Source organism: Onychostruthus taczanowskii, unplaced genomic scaffold, assembly GCF_017590055.1.
Source record: "Onychostruthus taczanowskii isolate IOZ18803 unplaced genomic scaffold, ASM1759005v1 scaffold155, whole genome shotgun sequence".
NCBI lineage: Eukaryota > Metazoa > Chordata > Aves > Passeriformes > Passeridae > Onychostruthus > Onychostruthus taczanowskii.
Window position 1 is genome coordinate 542,397 of NW_024498741.1, and position 18,381 is coordinate 560,777.

The window sequence follows — 18,381 nt, forward strand, 5'->3', positions numbered from 1 at the left end:
CTTGCTGCTGCAGAGCTCCCTGCTTCAGAACCAAGTATCTATTTCTTCTCCCATGCCTTGGCTTTAGGTAAAAAACAGTATCTCCGTACACTCATTTTTTCTGGTGACAGCCCCCATCAACACCTCTCTCAGCTGTTCTAGTGCTTCAAACACCATTCCTGGGCTGAAGAGTCTGTTCTTCCAGAAATTGTATCCCCATTTAGATAATAAAGTGTTTTCATTTTCCTGCCTTTGCTCTGGGTGGCCAGCTCTTCTCGCAGTCTGTGTTTCCTTCCATGCATGTGCCTGGGTTTGTCTGTGATCCAGCATCCCCGGTGGTCTGGGTCCCTATGTGTTGTTCATTTGCTCTGTTTCTAGGTGCTGATTTGTTTTCCTATTAATCTCCCTCTCTCCCTTGCTTAGCTCTCCCTAGACTGACTGCTGCCAACATATTTCATGTATCCTGTGCTGCGTAATAATCCAAGGGAAGGGGACTTCATGCCTGTACCCTGGGACTCTGTAAGAGCTATTTCCAGAGGTGGCAGGTGCTGGCAGGGCTCCAGCCATGCATTCCCTTGCTGATTTAGTTGCTCTCCCTCCAAACTACCCCCCATGGCACATGTCCCTCTGCACGTCCCAACCTAGTTGTTGCATGGACCATGTTCCTACTGGGACAGAGCACTGCCAATCCCTTTTTGGTCCTCAGCACAGGGAGGAGGTTGCACACCAGTGCCGGCTGCTGGCTGGGAGTGGAGAGCATGCTCAGCTTGCCTGTGACCATGTTTGCTTTTTCTGCTGGAGGAACAGAGGATTGAATCACCCTGATGGTTCCAAGGTAATGTCATGATTTGGATCAGAAGCTCCTCTCTGGGCAGCAGTGTTGAGCTGCAGAACAGAGAAGGGCTTGATCATGGAATCACAGAATGGTTTGGGTTGGAAGGGACCTTAAAGCTCATTCTGTTCCACTCCCCTTCCATGGGCAGGAACTACCCCACATTGCTCCAAGCTCTGTCTAGCCTTGCCTTGAACACTTCCAGGGATGTGACAGCCACAGCTTCTCTGGGCACCCAGTGCCAGGGCCTCACCACCCTCACAAGCTTCCTATCATCCAACCAAAATCTATCCTCCTTCAGCTTAAAGCCATTCCATCTTGTCCTGTCAAAGGGGATGTTCTCCATCACTCAGCCACATAGGTGAATTTGTTCCCTGTGCACCTGCCTGGGGAGCATCAGGCCTCCAGACCTCCATCACAGAGGAGTAGTGCCTCAAACACTTCACAAGGGTCCTTTCTTGTGGACCAGGACCTGTCCTGTTATAGGATGAATGGAGGCCAAGTGGGAGAGGTCCCGATGGGTGGCATCTAGTGAGGTCCATGCCGAACTGATGCAATATGCACCCCATATATTGTCCCTTGCCTATCCCAGTCTGAATGCCATTTTGTGAAGTGGTGTTGCAGAGGAAGCTTTATTTAAAAATCAGTTTATGGGGTTGCTGATGATCATCTTTCCATCCTCAACCACAGTGCTGTCCCTGCCGCCTGCTGACTCCTTTGTGTGGGCTAAAGATCGAGTCCTAGAGATGACTTAAGGGCAGGGAAGGGGTAAATATAACCCCTCTCTGCTTTCTACAGCAGTCACAGTCAGCTGGATGGGAACAGTGCCAGGGATGGCAAGGCATGAGAGAGAGGAGAGAAATTAGTAAAATCATCTTTGTCCCCCAAGAAAACATGCTCCTGGTAAGGGGAAAGCTGACCTAAAACCTGGACGTGGGAGGATGAAGTCAGTCTCCTGTGTCCATGGTAACCACCCACTCCTTCTACTATCGCAGAGGAGCCCCCAGCTCTTTCTGATGTGGGAAACCAGCCAGCCTCACAGGGCAACTTTATCCTGACTGGGTTGGCATTGAATTCCTTCCAAAGTTCATTATGTTTTCATGTGGGAAATTCAGGATCTCTGTGAGCTGCTGCTGCCCAGCAGCCTCCCTGAACAGTCCAGACCTCCTCCTCAGGCTGCTCCAGTGCATCGTCCTCCCCTGGGAACAGCCAAAATGATGGACACTGTCCGTGACCACAGGTCGGGGCTTCAGCAACCCTGCCCAACCTGGGTGCGAGATAAATCACCAGGGCATGGAAGTCACCACATTTATAAATATTGATCCTGTCTTTGGGGAAGTTCACCATTTTGGATCAGGAGGTTTTTCTAAATAGCATTAAATAGAGGTGCTGGAATTATTCTTGGCTCTGTCAACAGCACAGATTTGTATGGCTGCCCTGTGTGTGGGTCTGAGTGCTCTGGCCTGAGCCCACTCCCTACTCCTGCTTGTCTCCCTCGGGCCTTCAGGCCTTGGAGTTATTTATTTTGGGATCTCTCCCAGCAGGGCAGACATGGAAAAGTTCTGTCTGTCACAGAGCTCTTTGCAAGGGAAGTGTTATAGGCCTTTGGCTGTTTTAGCTCTGTCCCCACACACTGGGGACAGGTTGTGCATGACCACCCACTCCTGCACAGCTGGCCCAGGGCAGCGCTAACAATGTGCTGGCTATATGCTGTGTTGTCTTCTAATATGCAAGACCCAGCAACAGTCACCCTCTGGGAAAAATTCCATTGTACCTCACAGGCACCTGCACCACCTGGAAAAATGGAGGGGAGACTCAGAAATGGGGCGGTGAAAGGTTTCCAGCAAGCTTGCGAGGCTCCAGGTGGGTTATGTGGATTAAGCATTTCTTATTGAGCCTGTGGGTCAACCTCTGCAGGTCTTTTACTCCAGGATGAAGAATGGCAAATGTTTTGGTTGCCTGGAACACTGCTCTTGGATGTGACAGGTCACTAGGTGAAAAGAAGAGACCTAGATTTAGCCTGATCTCCTGGGATGGGAACCTCCAGAAAGAGAAAGTGGTTCAGTCATGGTAAAATGGTTTCAAATTCAACTCAATTTCAAAATTTCAAATTAATGTAATCCCTCAGCAAGCATTGGTGGACATCTCTCTAGCAACAGTTGCTTAAATATGTGGGTAAGACTGCCGTGTCTGGGGGCACAGTACAGATCAGAGAGATAACCATAATGGGTCAGCAGAAGAAACCAAACCTGTGCTCATTTATCTGGGCAGCTTGGGAGGGTGCTGTGAACCAGAGGTCATACTGTCTACAGATGTTCAGAGATGTTTTGCTGTTTGACCTGACCTAGCAGCTGAGAATATTTCTTCCTGAGACTGACCTATAGGAGTGGACAGGCATAGGGACAGCAGACCAGATGGATGGTGAGCATTTGATCATCCCCCCAGGAAAGCCTCCAGCCTAGCCAGGCCCCAGGAGCAGTGCCAAGCTTCTCAATGTTACTGCAGTCTGATGAGGATTTTGAGTAGTAAAGTGTCAGGCAGTGTCAGGGCTGGCAGATGCCAGGACAGCACAGGGAGCTCAGGTAACTATAAGCATCCCAGAGATCCCACTGCTGAACTCAAATCAGCTTGGTATGAGCCAGCCTGTCCTCTCTCCTCAGCACAGTGGGTTTGCTGCTCCAACAAATGCTGGGAACACAGACAGAGGCCCCATTCCTGAGACCAGAAGGGACAAATGAAGGGCCAATCATGCACTCTCTTGACTTGTAGTGGATCCTTTTCTTTAGTCCCAAGGGAAGAACTGTTTCTCACAACAAGCACAGGGACCTGTTGGAAGGACACCTTCCTGGATAACTGTGCATCTCTTAGATGGTGAGAGATCTCTGGTGAGATGCACAGGTGCACTGGAAATCCTAAGGGAAGATGAACCACACTTACTAGGCAGCCAGAGCAAGTTCTGGGCTGGCACATACATATACTGGTCACTCCTTTCTTCCTGAGCTCTGCCCCTTTTGCCACCCGGGCAAGGCTCTGCATCCTTTCCTGAGGAGGAAGGCAAATTGCTCTGTGTCCCCACATGCCCCATTCCAGAGGGGAGAGCAGAAAGACCAGTCTGCAGCACCAGGCAGCACAAACCAGGGGCTCCACTGGTGATGTGTGTGGCCAGCCTGGAGCAGGGCACACCTCAGACTGGAGTCCTGGGCTGAGGCTGTGCAGCTGCAAGTGGGAACAGTCAGACAGCACCTGTCCCAGGCAGCTTTCTCCTGGAAGCTATCACTGGAAGCTGAAGTGGGGGTCTTGAGCTCCCCTGCCCTGCCCAGGGAGCAGGTAGCCAGTAGAGGCTATATCTGCGTGCAGAGGACACAGCAGCCAAACCATGAGCCCATTTGTAATTTGTCAGACACTTTTGTGATCCGTGGTGCTGCCGCTGCTGACCTGTGCAGGGCTGAGTGTCCTTGCCCCAGGGAGAGGATCCCCATGGGTGGGGGTCTTTTGAGTTGGCAGAACAGACTAACTTGTGGCAATGGAAATTCAGCCTTGGAGTGAGTCAGATACATGAGTCAGCAGGTCCCAAAGCACAGGCTGCACTCAGCCTTGTGCAGGGAGAGGTCAGCATACTGCTTGTGCTGTGCAGGGTCTGCATGGGGACAGTGAGGGCAGGCCTGGGTCTATCCACAGGGGACACAGAAGTGTCCGAGCAGGGAAACAGGCCAGGGGGGTACCTCCTCACCTGCCATGCTCTGCTCCATGGGGTCAGTGGCCATGGCAAAAGGGCTTTGCAGGAGTTATGACCCTGGTGAGCAAGACATCTTCTGCCTTGGCAGGGGAGAGCCCCAGGTCTGTGCTTACCTGCTATGGCTGAGCGTGCAGGACAGAGCACTTGATGGGAAGAGTCCCTTCACTGCAGTCCCTGTGCCATGGTCCCTGCACTTTGCAGTGGTTCCTCTCTGGTGCTTGCATACCTGTTTTTTTCCAAAGAGCAGGATCTGCCCTCTCCGGCCCCATGGTGCCCTCCATGCACTGTGCTGGGTGCAATGGACAGGGGCCTGATGGTCATCTGTGTCCAGCCACCAGAATTCACACTGGAGAGCTGCCACTGTGGATACCAGGCTCAGAAGCCAAGTGCAAGCTCTACCTGGTTTTGACAGGGGAGGGACCATACTAGCATGAGACCAGGACAAAGCAGGGGTTGTGGGAAGAACATAAAGCCAGTGAAATGCTTAGCTTGATGCCATTCTCAAGATGACCATACCCCATCATCTGTGCTTTTGCAGAAGCTGAAGCAGATGTAATGTGGCCGGGAATTGTTTTTCATTCATTCTCTTGGCACTGAGCATTTCAGGAGAACAGAAACTTTATAAATAAATGTGCACCCTCTGTCCCAAAGCCCATCTTAAAGGACCATCACAACCACACTTACAGTGTGCTGATGAGCCAGAGCTCTGTCCTTTAACCCTGACCCTGGAAAAACATCTTCCTTTGATACAGTTTAACCTTGGTAGTGAGCCTTGGGATCTTCAGACAACTCTGGAAGAAGGGTGAGACACACAACCATTGTCCTACAAATGCTTCAAGACCACATGCAGCCCAGTGTTAAATAAATGCATGTTTATGGTAAACCACCAGGGACACTGGCCTGTGAGATATTTGATCTAAGGTTGCTGTCATAATTTTGCTGTTCCTCACCTTGAGGTTAAAGCACAAAAACCTTTTCTTTCTGCAGAGCTGAGAGAATTCCTGACATTTGCTGTAGCAGTAGGTCACTTGCATCTGCAACTACTAATGCAGGTTTCTGGAACAAGAGCAATACCTTATAAAGAAACTATACATTCAGAACTACTGTAGCCAACCCTACAAACAAGGCATTTGATATTTTTAGGATATATTTTCAAGCAGCTGAATGTTCACTCACCTCAGTTGGAGCCCAAGAGAAGATCCTCCAGATTTCCTCTGAAGTTAAACAGAGGATAGAAACAAACCTGAAGGCTCAAATTTTCATATACTAAGAGTGGTTCAATTAATAATTAAAATTCTCAAGAGGCTGGATGGGTTGTCTTGGGAAAAGTACTGAAAAGGTTGGGATTCATCAGTCTGAAGAGAAGAAAACCGGGAGGGATGTGACTGAAGTGACGAAGGGGAGTGAATCAGGTGAAATTGAAATCAGTCTCAAGGCCAAGAGCTAGAGGCAGTCAGTGGCACTAGTAGGCTATCACTCTGAAACAGAGAAAAGGAAAGATTTCTTCATGCAGTGAGTAAAATCTCAAGAATTTGCTGCCACGAGAGGCTGTCAGCATGGGTGGAAAGGGATTAGACCAGCTAATGAAGAGCAGGTCTTTAAGGGAATATCAGAGGGAACAGTCAGACATATGCCTTCTGCTGTCCCAAGCCCATGAATGCTGTGACCATGAATGTCCCAGTGACCATGAATGCTGAAGTAGGAGGTGCTTAGACAGCAGAAGGCTCCCCCAAAAGAGCATCTCCTATTGCCTTTGCTAGTTGCAGGCAACACCAGCTGTAACTCTGACCCAGTGAGGTTCCTATTCATTCCCTTTCCTGTTCCAATTTTCTTTTGCAGGATTTTTCCATTAGTTAGCACTCAGCTAATGGGGCATCTCAGCAACAGGACTGAGCCCATGGGGATTATCTCCACCCTCATCATGGTGAGGACAAGCTCCTATTGATAGGGATGGAACAGATGGGAAGCGTGTGCTGTGCCTGGGTCCAGGCAGTGAGACCATCCACACTCAGCTACAAACATGTAACGCCCTTGGCAGCTCGATCCTTGCCTGCACAGCCATGAACTGCCTGTGCCTTGTGCTGGAGCCAGAGCCTTGCTGTGCTTCTGTTCTGGAGATGCAAGGCCAGGATGGGCCCCAAGCATGTCCTGAGAAAGAAAGTGCGGGCAATGGTTAAAGTTGTCCTGGTCCAGACAAGATCTGTACCAGTATGGGTCCAATGGGGATATACCATTGTTGCACAAATCCTGCACACCCATCAGCAGAGCTGTGTACCACATACCATACAGACTCATGCAGGACATGCGGTTTTAGTTTTTTCTCTTCAGGGTCTTTTGAGAGGCAAATAACCCATCTGCTTTTCCAATATATTTCTCCTAAATTATTTGGACTACTTTGGATGGGACTTGGAGAAACCTGGTCTACTAGAAGGTGTCCCTGCCCATGGCAGAAGGTTGAAATAAGAGGGTCTTTAAAGTCCCATCCAGCATAAACCATTCTGTGATTCTGTGAGTCTCCTGAACAGGAGGCATGGTGTGATGTTCAGACAGACCTAGGACATCATAATAATGAACCATCTTCCCAGCCAAGTGAACACCTGTCTCGCTTCAAGTGCTCCATGACAAGAAAGTGCTCATAAGGTTATGTGGGAAGCAACTAGGGATGGGTAAAATGGGTTTGGTTTGATGAGGAAGAAGGTTCTGTCTTCATCTCTCAGTTTCCAACATATTCCTAGTTTACGGATGAGTAATTTAGATAATTTTAAGTCCTTCCCAGGGCACAGAAACTTGTGTGTAAGGATACAGCTGTGTTTCTTCACATCTGTATCAGGATTCAGGACTCCTCACAACCTCAGTAACATGTTTAGGTGAAACTTGTCTGCAGCAGTGAGCTGAGGGGTGCAGTTCAAGCCCAGGATTTCAGTTTGACCAAAACATCCACTCTGGTTCCAGGCATGAGATGCATTTCAAAACGTGATTGGTCAGGGATAAAATCTGCCATTGTTCAGTGATACAAAGCTGCTGATGAATTTCCCTCTCTTCTGAATCCTTCCCAGGTGATCTCAGTTCCTGGCCATGACTCCCTCAGTCGGGAGTCTTGGTCAAGTAACTTGGACAAACAATATTTAGCCTCAAACTATTGTGAGAATATTTTTTGCTTATTTGCTGTTCATTCACCACACTGCCTGACTGGGTTCCTTGGCCACATGTGGTGGCTTCTGATCATGGATTGGGTGGCCTGAATCCTCACAAAGAAAAGGAAGGTGGATGCAGCCGGCACAGAAGTGTGTTTTTTCTGTCCTCCAGCCAGTGCCAGCATCCACAGTTGCTGTTTGCATCAGCCTTTATGCTGGGCAGAGCACGAGAAAGGTGGCCAGCTTGGCTGCCATGTGGGGAGCCTGCAATTTAAGTCACATGTCAGATGCCACGTGCCTGCCATGATGCTTATCTGAGTCCTCCCACATCAGAGAAAGGGTGTTTGAGATGCAAAGACCACCTACACAAACCTTCATCTGACTGACCAGAAGATACCTCTGTGGCAGTGCTGTAACCTTCTTAGAACCACAAGACACACAGAGGAGGGACCCCATCCCCACTGAGCAGAGCTACATTGTTTGTATGCTGTGATTGTTGTAATATCATCCAGCAATGCCCTGAGACTTCCTGCAGTATCTCCCAGTCTCCCTATTTCAGAAACTCTGATTTGTTATGATGCCACAGAAGGTGCCTGGAGAAGTGATGAGTCCACTGACTCCTCCAGGGCCAAAGCAGCTCATAAAAGGCTTCTACTGTCCCAGCTGCAGCCCAGCAGTTTTTATCACCACACTCATGAAAGATGTATTTCTCCCTTCTAAGGGTAGGAGGATATAATGCCCAAATGAAAATATGATTAACCCTTCTAATAAAATTTGGAAGAGGGAATTCCTGAGCAAAGTGTGTCCTGGGCATCTGCAGGACCCAACAACCCCTCTGCTGACCCTTGAGCAGACAATGTCAAGAGAAGTTCAGGCTGAACTCGTTTAATATTTTCATTAAGAAATTTTATTTTCAGTTTTGTTCTGAAAAGCCTAACCTGTTGTGTTCCTAGAATGAGGTATGGTTCTGTTGTTCTAGATCTTCCTTTTAGAAGAATTGCAGAAATTTTCAAATGAGGCAACCCAATGAGTTTGGGAGTAATGAAACCTGGGTGCTGCCTCGCAGAAGTGCCTGGGAAATTAATTGTATTGCTTGCTGAGGGAAAGGAGGACTCTCCCTCCCAAGGGTCATTAGCCAGGATCCTCTCCAAAGCTGACGCTCTGCACATTCATTAAATCCTGCCCTTGATACCTTCCTGTTATCAACCTTGTGAAGCTGGGCTGAGACATGTAACCAATTCACTCCTGTAAGCTGGGCTGAGTGCGAGAAGGAGCAACTGAGCTGCCACAAGTCCCAGCCATGGCATTCCTGTTTCACCAAGTTTTGTTCTATACAACTTCCCAGAAGCTTTCTCCTAATGAAAGTATATTTCCAAAATATATTTTTAAAATATCAGTCAGCTGCAGAAAGGTATTCATTCACATTTGCCAGGTTTTGAATAAGCACCCAGGAACACTGCATTAATGGAAAAGAAGAAAGTATTACAAGGAAGGTTCAATAGCAGATACTTTACAGTATCAGGCAGGACTTTGGTGCACAGGAAGAGCAGCTTTGTGCTTTTCTACCTTTGCCAATGTCAGCGGGAGGTAAGCCTGGCCCTGCCACCATCTCAGCCTGATGAAGGTGGAATATCTCTCTCATACCACCATAGGTCATTTCAGGTTTTCTTAGCTGAAAATTCACATTTTTAACTTCACCAAGACCAAAAGCTTATGATTCAGTTCACATCCACAGAAAAGTGGCCAGTCTACATTCCAAGGCTGTATGCGATGAAGAGTTTACCACATCTCTTGCCTCCTTGTTCCAATGGTCAGTTATTCCCACTGTTAAAGAGTTCCTTTATCTCAAGCCCAACAACCACCAGCTTTGCTTTCCAATCCCTGGATCTTTTTCTGTCTTTGTCTGCCCTCTTAAAGAGCCTTTGCACTGAAAGTATTCCCCCACATCAGTTCTCACAGACCACAATTAAATCACCTCTTAAAAACTAGATAAAATAAACAGATCATGTTCCATTTGTCTCTCACTGAGAATGTTTTCTAGCCCTGGGATAATTTTCTTATATTTTCCTGAGTTTTTTCCAAGTTTTCAGTGTCACTCTCAAGCATAAGCAGTAGACCTGAATGTGCCATTTAGCTGATGATGTCACTAAAATCACATGCAGGAGCAGTGCCACCTCCATGATATTCCGTTTGTGCATGTCAAGGTCCCATCTAGCCTAGTGGCAGTGTGACTGTTCTTGGGTTTCAGCTGAAGCCTGAACCCTCATAGGTGTCCCTGTTCTCCCTGTTCCATCATGCCAGAGCGGCCTGAACATCTCATTTCAAGCCATCATTAAATGTTGACTGAAGTGTCCCTGATTTTCTGTATTCCAGTCCCTGTGAACCCCTCATCCCTCCAGCTTGATTTCTTCCCATACCACCAAGTATCTCTCTGTGTTTTTCTTTAGATAAGGTTTTATCCCATCCCAGACAACCATTCTGTGCTGTCAGTAATCCTATAAACAGGCTATTCCCATGATGTTCTTGTTCTTGCAGCATACTAGTTGCTTCCAAGAGAGAAAGAAAATCCGTGATATCCCTTTGCAGTACAGACCAGGTGATTTCTGTAGCATTAAGTTAGGTATTTCTAAAATGGGAATGTTTTAGGAAGCAACACAGGCAGTCCAATGTTGTCATTCTGGGAAGGGCATCATGGGCTTGGCAGAGACAGTGTATCCCACTCTGAAAAATCAAAGTACTGAAAGGAACTGAAAGGACCTTCCATTTGGAGGGATCCACATTTCTTCTCAGGCTGCAGAGAATCCCAGGGAGCTGCTAGACTAGACAGCAGAGTAAGGCAAAGCCAAATGACAAAGTCAAATTTTTCAATTAGCAAGCAAGAGTAACAGAATTAGGGAATCACAGAATATCCTGAGCTGGAAGGCACCCACAGGGATCATGGAGTCCAACCCCTGGACCTACATAGACACCCCAACAATCCCACCCTGTGCCTGAGAGCATTGTCCAAATGCTGTTGGTGCTCTGGCAGCCTTGGGGCCGTGACCCTTCCCTGGGGAGCCTGGGCAGTGCTCCACCACCCTCTGGGGGAAGGTCCTGTCACTGTAACCAGAGAGCAGAGATCAGCAACAGCCCCTCCACTGACACTTGTGAGGAAGATGTAGATTGTTTCCTCAGGAAATTGTAGAGTCAATGAAATGCAGCCTTCCAATCCCCCAAAATTCTTGGTCCACCATTCATGCATGTACCCTTTAGGAGAGCTTAGGATCCTCCTGCAGCCCCAGGATGGTTGGAGCCAGGGCAGCAGCATTGCTGTGCACCCCACCCTGGGCACTGTGGCTGTGGTTGCCCCTCGTTCCCCCCCAGGTGCTCAAACTTTCCTCCAGCTCCCCTCACTACATGTGTCACAGGAATCCTTCCCATCTCACTGTTAAGGCTCTTAGTTAACAACGTGTTTAAGAGGTTTTGGTGCCTCTTAATAATGCACTTAGAAATATCTTTTATGTTAAGAGGTGAACTTAATGAAGTACTTTGCCAAGGGAGGAGCATGGAAACGTCAGCTGGATTGTACCTGTTTGTGCTGTATTGCTGAGGGCACAGTGTCAAGCCCAAGCCTTGTGAAGCCAGAGGCAACCTGCAAGATTTCAGCAGAGAAGCTGGATGGGGTCCAGAGCCACCAGTCTGAGCCCAGAGCCCTTCACTGTCTCCCTGCAAATCCCACTTGGCTCTGCATGTGGTCAGGAGAGGGGTGGGCTGAGGCTGTGTGAATTGAGGCTGTGTGAACTGTTTGGTGGACCATAAATGGCATTGTTTCATCCATGAACAGCACAAGGCAGCCTGTGCCCCATGTCCTCTGATGGCCAGCCTGGGCAGAGGCTGGTGGATTTCTGATGAAATAGTTTAAAAAGAGTATTTGAAGGAAGGGGACAGTGAAGTCAGCTGACAAAAAGGAATATTGTTCCCAGACATTTTCCATTAAGGATAATGGAATGGGGAACTACCACAAGTTGTGAGGCACCCAGTTCAGAGTAAACCCAGACCTTCTTCACAGGGCAGAGAGGAGGACCCCAGCATGGGTTCCACATGGGTATCAGCTAAAGAGGTGGCAGTCTGGACACCTCTGACCAGCTCAGACCAAGGGATGTGGTCTCAGGAGCTGAGAAAGGCTTTATTTTCAGAGGAACAGGCTCACAGAGGGTTCTCTTTGGGGATAAGATGAATCCCTGGTTCTTTCCTGGCACCATCTCATCAGAGCTGTGCTATCCCCAAGCACCAGAAAGATGCATTCAGCTCCTGCTGCTTGTTTGACTGTACTAAAACATCCTGCACCTCTCACTGCTCCCACCATCCATCCACAATAATCCAGCAATTGCCAAGCAAAGGAAATAACCAACTCTGGAGCAGCTGTGTCTCAGATGGCAAAAGCTGGTGAGAGGCTCTTCTAGCTTTTCTGGATGACTTTTGTACCTGTATTTCTTTCACTCCTTTGCTAAGTACCAGTTCCTGACCCAGAACCTGGCCTTTGGGGCCCAGGCCACCCTGCAGCCCCCACACCAATACAAACAAGCCCTGCAAGGAGGAGAACCTGGCAAGAAGACTGGGAAATATTGTCACTTCAGCTGAGGTCACTCTGCACCCCATCTTCTACCCAAGAGACCTCAAATGAAGGCACTGGAAAATAACACTGGAACAAATTCAGATGTTACTCTCCAGCCTGTCATTACCCTGAGTCAGATGGAGACAAGTGAAGAGCCTCTACCCAGGCTAGATTGTAATTGGAGTGATGGAAAAGACCATTAGGTCATCTGGGCCATCTATCCCCGCCAACACACGCCTGTTCTCTGCTTCATGTTATCTAGTGCTGAGCTTGGAGTGAGTCAAGTGATGCAGCTTCCAGTTTCCCATGGGAGACTTCTCCTAATAAAACTAATAGCTGAGATGGAAACATTTCATGATATCCTGCCTAAATAGGCTGTTGCTCACATTCATCCCATTACTCTTGCTGATCATCCCTCTGGAAGCACATCCCTCCTTGGTGTTCATGCCCATCACCCTCCTGCTGACAGTTACAGTCAGATTTTCCATGGGTTGCCATCTAGACAAGCTTCATTTTACTGTTTGGTGGTAATGACTCCAGACTCAAGGCTGCAAATAACTTTCTTTGTCCTTGGAGCCTTTGGACCCCTCCTAAGAAACTAGATTCCCCAGATATTCTGCAAAGGGAAATATTCTGAAGAGTTTTTTGTAGCAAATTAAGGCTTAGAGAGATGGACCATTGAGTCAAGTTTCTCATGACAATTCTTCGTCTTTTGTTCTGATCTAGTTTTCCTTCTTTAAAACTTATTCTTTGATTTCTCCAGGGATCTTCATTTTGTTTCCACACTTAATTAGAGCTTGAAGCCCCAACAAGGCACATGTTGCCACTTGGAGGAATGCTCCAGGTGCCAGGTGACTTAAAGGTATTCAGTTTGTAAAGAGACTCTGTCATTTTCTTGCAAGGTAGAAGACAGAAAAAAGGGAAATAGGTAAGTCTATAGGTTGATGCATTTAGGAGCAAGAGATGTAGCCATGAAACTTTCTAAAGGTTTCAGTGCACACAGCCCGGGTCCTTCCCTTCCCCGTGAATAAGAGGCTTATAAAAATAAGTGGGTTTCAGGGTTGTGTAAGCCCCATGGTAGAGCAGTTCTCCAACATTAGATGCTTCAAGAGTGGGGAATCCCCTTGGTCCCTGGCAACCTCAGTGTGGTATGTGCTCCTTGCCCACCTGGTGCTGCTCAGTCCTTGCAGGTGAGCGGAAAACCCTCTGTTCCTTGTGGCTTCCTCCAAGGACACAACTGGAAGCATCCTGGCTGCAGTGAAGAGTATGGAGAGGAAGGGCCAGCATGAGTCAGAGACACACACAGGGTGTGTCATATAACAGGATTTTCCTCAGAATTTGACCTGGTTTTCAAAATACTTCTTACCATTAGCTTCTGACAAAAAACCTTGCCATGCAAAATCCTGCCATGCCGCATCAATGCCACCAGCCTGAAAGGCCACTGTCCCTGAGGGGAGCAGTGTCTTGCAGGGAGCAGAATGAGCTACAATCCAAGATGAAGCCTCTGTGTAGGACACATAAACAGAGCTGTGCCTGCAACAGGAAATTAATTTAAATTTAGAAGAAATAATTTTTTCCCTTGGTTGAATGAGATGGGAGATCCTCCTCCTGTTCTTCATTAAGCAACAAAGGGTGAAACCAACAGCAAATTGTGTGCAAACCACCCAACTGCGGCCCTGAACTCCTGAAACATCTTTATTCACTTAATCTGGGATTCAGGAAATTCTCATCCAAGCCAGTTTTATTGGGTGGTTTGCATTGAGCTCTCAGCCTCCCAATCAGTAACAGATGAACAATTTTGCATAACATTTTTCTCCTGGATTTTTGGCTCTGCTCCTCCTTTCTAGCTGCTGAGCTGATGAAGCAGGCTTGTTGTTCACCCTTTCGGAGACATCAGTCTTGTTCTGGTTCTGGGAATGGACACAGGCTGCCCTGGGTCCTGATCAATGCCAAGTCCTACCTTTCTGGATTCACCTCCATTGGTGGCTCATCTCTCCATCTCCTCTGTCCCCATCTCCTTCCTAATTCCTTCTTCCTACTGCTTGCAGGGCTGGCATCAGGTACTGAGCCCTTAAAAAACAGCCCAAACCAGGTCCCAGCTGCTGAAGAGCAGCAGTAGATGCTGATAAACTGCAGAAGCCTGATGTATGGGCATCTGCTGAAAGGACACAACAGGCACAGCTCCAGCTGTGGCTGGAGCTGCATGAACAGGAGGGTTGCTCTGGAGGATGATCTGCCCCTCAGCCCTTCTCCAGGCTGGTGACTGCTCAGCTTGTTTTCATTGTTCTCTTCTGGGCAGAGATGTTGTGACTGGGAGCAGAGCACAGATGGGGTTCTCTGCCACTGGGATGTCTCCAGCACTAGTGTCTGTGTTGGTCCATTACCCCATGCTTGTGAGGGTCATCTTGGCTGTGGAACATGCTGTGCCTGCAGACCTGCTGTGCAGTGTGAGAACACATATGCCAGAAGTGGTGGGGATGAGTCGGTGTATGCACCCACACTCATCCCTGTGGCCAAGGTGGTGCCAGTCCACAGGGCTCCGCTGCCCCACTGGGAATGCGCAGTATTTGGACCACTGAGAGAAAGGAAAAGGGTGAAACCCTGGAAAAAAGGGGCCTGGAGAAATCCCAGCTCTTTGGCAAGGGACTGTTTTATGTGTGTACTCCATGGCCATGCACGTGTGTTACTTGTCAGCATCTCTCTGCCTCCACCCCTGTGCCTTGGCTGCCCAGAGCTGCCAGGACTCAGCTGGCAGCCACTCAGGAAATGAAATAGGTGCTATGTCCCTGCCTTGTGCCCCCTCATGGGTGGGCTCCCTCACCTGTCCATCATACCCCTCACCCTTGCAGACCCTCTGGCAGCTGATTTCACAGGAGGATGTTGCTGCCTTGATGTTTCAGCACTGCCAGTTCCCAGAATAACTGGGTCCCAGAGCTGGGGAAAAACACTTTGCTCAGCTGATGTGTTTGCTCAGACGCTTGAGCACAGGCTTTTAATATTATAATGCCTCTGAGATCTGGGACTTAGAGGGGGATTTGCTGCCATGTGCCTGACAAAGAGGAGTGACCTCAGCGACACCAGAGAGCAGAGAGTATATAAAACCTTTCTGGGCTCTGTGTAGGAGTGCCTCTTTGGCTGCTCTCAGCTCCATCTGCTCTCTCCACACATGGATGTCCCTGACAGTCCCTCTTGGGTGGAGGGAAGACCGGGCAGGAGATGAGTGCTCACACAAATGGGCTTCACATTATTTGCAGAGCTCCCAGTTTAATGCCCTGAATTTTAACACAAGAGTGATTCCCCTCATTCCAGCAGGTCTGCACCTTCTCTTTTCCATCCTTTTTCCCCTCCATCCTCCAACCTATCTGCATGAACTGCTTTCCCCATGCACTGGCTCTCCAAGGGTGAAGGTGCTCCCTTCCCCCTCTCTCCTCTTGCCCACAGGGACCTGATTCTGACTCTGTTTTTTACCCAGGTCTCTCCTAAGTGGTTGGGTGATCACCACTGTTGCAAAGCTGGAACTGCATCAAATCAACATGTCAAAGATCATATTAGACATTCCTTCACTCACCCTATGAAATATTGGCCATTTTCTGACACATGGAGAAAAGTAAGTTGCAAACCCAATGGGAAAGGCAGGAAAAACAGTCATTAATAACTGTACTTAATTACAAACTAATTTCTTGAAAAATGTGTTTGAAAGCAGCTGGCAACAAGTTGAACTGTGTGGAAAGTTTGAAGAACACCAGACCAGACATTAATAAGTCAACAGCCTCCAGAAAAGGTCAAGCTCTGGAAATATTTAAAGGCCCCTTAATAAAATGAATTTTAGTTCCAATGCTGAATTAAAACTTCATTGCAAATCCCCAGAAAATAGAGCTCACTCCCCCCAGACATGCTGCACATGTTTGAGGGAGACTTGCTTTCTAAAAAGCCACAAGCTCCCTATGAGGCTCCCCCAAACATCTCTTCTAGTGACCTCCTTCTGGCTGGAAATGCCACACCAGCATTTTCTATCAAGGGCTATTGTTAGACCAGCCTGTCAAAACTATCAACAGGTGTCTGTAGTGCAGCATAACCTCTCTAGAAGCCTGGTGCCATTGGTGAAATCTCATCTGAAAACTACCCTTGGACATGGAGAGGGATGATCTCTTGGGAAGACCTGAAGAGATGCTGTGACCATACACAGTGTTAACAGTTATAGTTTTGGAAGGGACTACACATTTCTTGCTTCCAGCAGCCCAACAACATCACTGTTACACTGTTCCTGTTGGTTTAACTGAACTCTGAAACACAAGAATATGGACAGGTAGGGCTCATGGTGTGAGTCCCTGCGGTTCTGGTAGGAGCAAGGATCTTTCCCTTTGCCACACCAGGAATCATGTCCTAGGGGTTGGAAGCTCTTCACCAAACAAAAAAATCTCAAGGAGAAAAAGAAAGAAAAATATCTGTCTGTAAAGGGTGACACTCACCCAAGAGGCATTGAACAAAGCCAATTCTAGCAGACGCATTCTATGCTCCTGTGTTTGCAATATTTCATTGTTCCTTGGTTGTTTGTACTCCAACCCTTGTCCTTATTCTGGCCTTCTTCAAGAGCACCCCTCAGCAGGTACTCTGCAGGAGAACCTGTGTGAGAGCACTGGAAATGTCTTGACACTTATAATCAGAGGGGCACATATACCAGTCACCTTCCTTGTGGAAAGACACATACCACCGATTCATCACAGCCACTATCACCTCCCATATAAAGATACCCCTGCTTATCTTGTGTGGCATTGCCCCAAAAGCATGGATCCAGGTGGGCATGCGAAGAGCATTCCTGGTCCTGAGGTGTGGGAGCCACATGCTGAGCCTTCACACAAAGTACCCACTGCTTACCCATCCTGTTTGCTACTCCTCTCTGCTGCAGTCTGCTTAATGACAGGAATCTCCCCAGGAAGTGGGGCTGGGACAAGCCAGGAGCTCACTGGTGGATAGTTTTTGGCAGCACAGAATATCTCTGAACATACGTCATGCATATTTGACTGAGTGTAAGCTGGTACCTCTGAGCTCTCCCACTTCTGCTGGCTCATCTGCCCACCTAGTTCTGGGGCAATTGCAAAATCCAGACCCTCCCATGCTCCTCAGCCACTTCCAGAGCAGCTGGCAGGAAACAGGAGCTTCCAGGTCTGCAGGGGGTTGTGAATAGCTTGGTTTCAGAAATAGCAAAGTGTTTGGACTGCAGGTATTCCAAAACAAAACATCTCAGTAGCTTTTCTTATTTGAAAGGTTTCATGACATTTGTGTCCAAATCAGACAAAGGAATTTTCCTATGATTTCAAACTTTTCAGGGGAGGCACTTCTACCATGTGATGGCAAAATATTGCCAGTGCCAACAATCACAGAATCAGAGAATGGTTTTGTTGGAAGGCACTTTAAAACCTCATATCATTCCATCCCCTTGCCATGGGCAAGGACACCTTCCACTAGACTTGAATGCTCCAAGCCCTCTGCACTTCCTAGAACACTTCCAGGAATGGGAAATCCACAACCTCTCTTTTCAAGGTGTTGGCAAGGCTTTGGAGCCACAGGAACCACATGTCTGACCACCAAAACATTGCTCTGTTCTTCTTTTCTCCTCCTGGCACATCTTCTGCAGGAGAGGAATACAGGTGCAGTATCATATTCCATCACTTAACAGAGAGGTAGGAAACAGCAAAACAAAATTCCCGAGCCTTTCACACAAGTGGCAGTGTTTTTCAATAGAAATTGTGAGTTACCCTTTTCTAATCCTGGCCTTGGACTGGTTTGCTGGAGCTGGAAGAATTGTTTCTGTCCTCCACTTGCTATTCAAAGGTGCTTGATCCATCTTTGAAGTATCTGCAGAAAGTTACTGGAGAGGCCAAGCTCCAAATCCAGACCTGAAGGTTGCATGGAGCGAACAGAGAGGATGGGTTTGTCTGGAGTTCATTTCAGAAGTTTCCTTTCCTTCTGCCCCACATCATCTCAGCCCTCCTCTTTTATCCAGGAGATGGCACAGCAGCTGGGGAGACACCAGGACCAGCTAGGTGGTCTACATGCTTGGAAATCTTGCTTTCAGATCAACTATCCCCTTATGCCAGACAGAGTT

General features: G+C 48.0%; 1 long non-coding RNA gene across 1 annotated transcript; it reads left to right on the top strand.

Annotated features, from left to right (window-relative positions):
- Nucleotides 1-687: 687 nt before the first annotated feature.
- On the top strand, nt 688-16,067 carry LOC121333064. Its single transcript, XR_005952237.1, has 3 exons — nt 688-814; nt 15,748-15,882; nt 15,976-16,067. It is a non-coding gene; the product is annotated as an uncharacterized LOC121333064 (long non-coding RNA).
- Nucleotides 16,068-18,381: the final 2,314 nt, after the last annotated feature.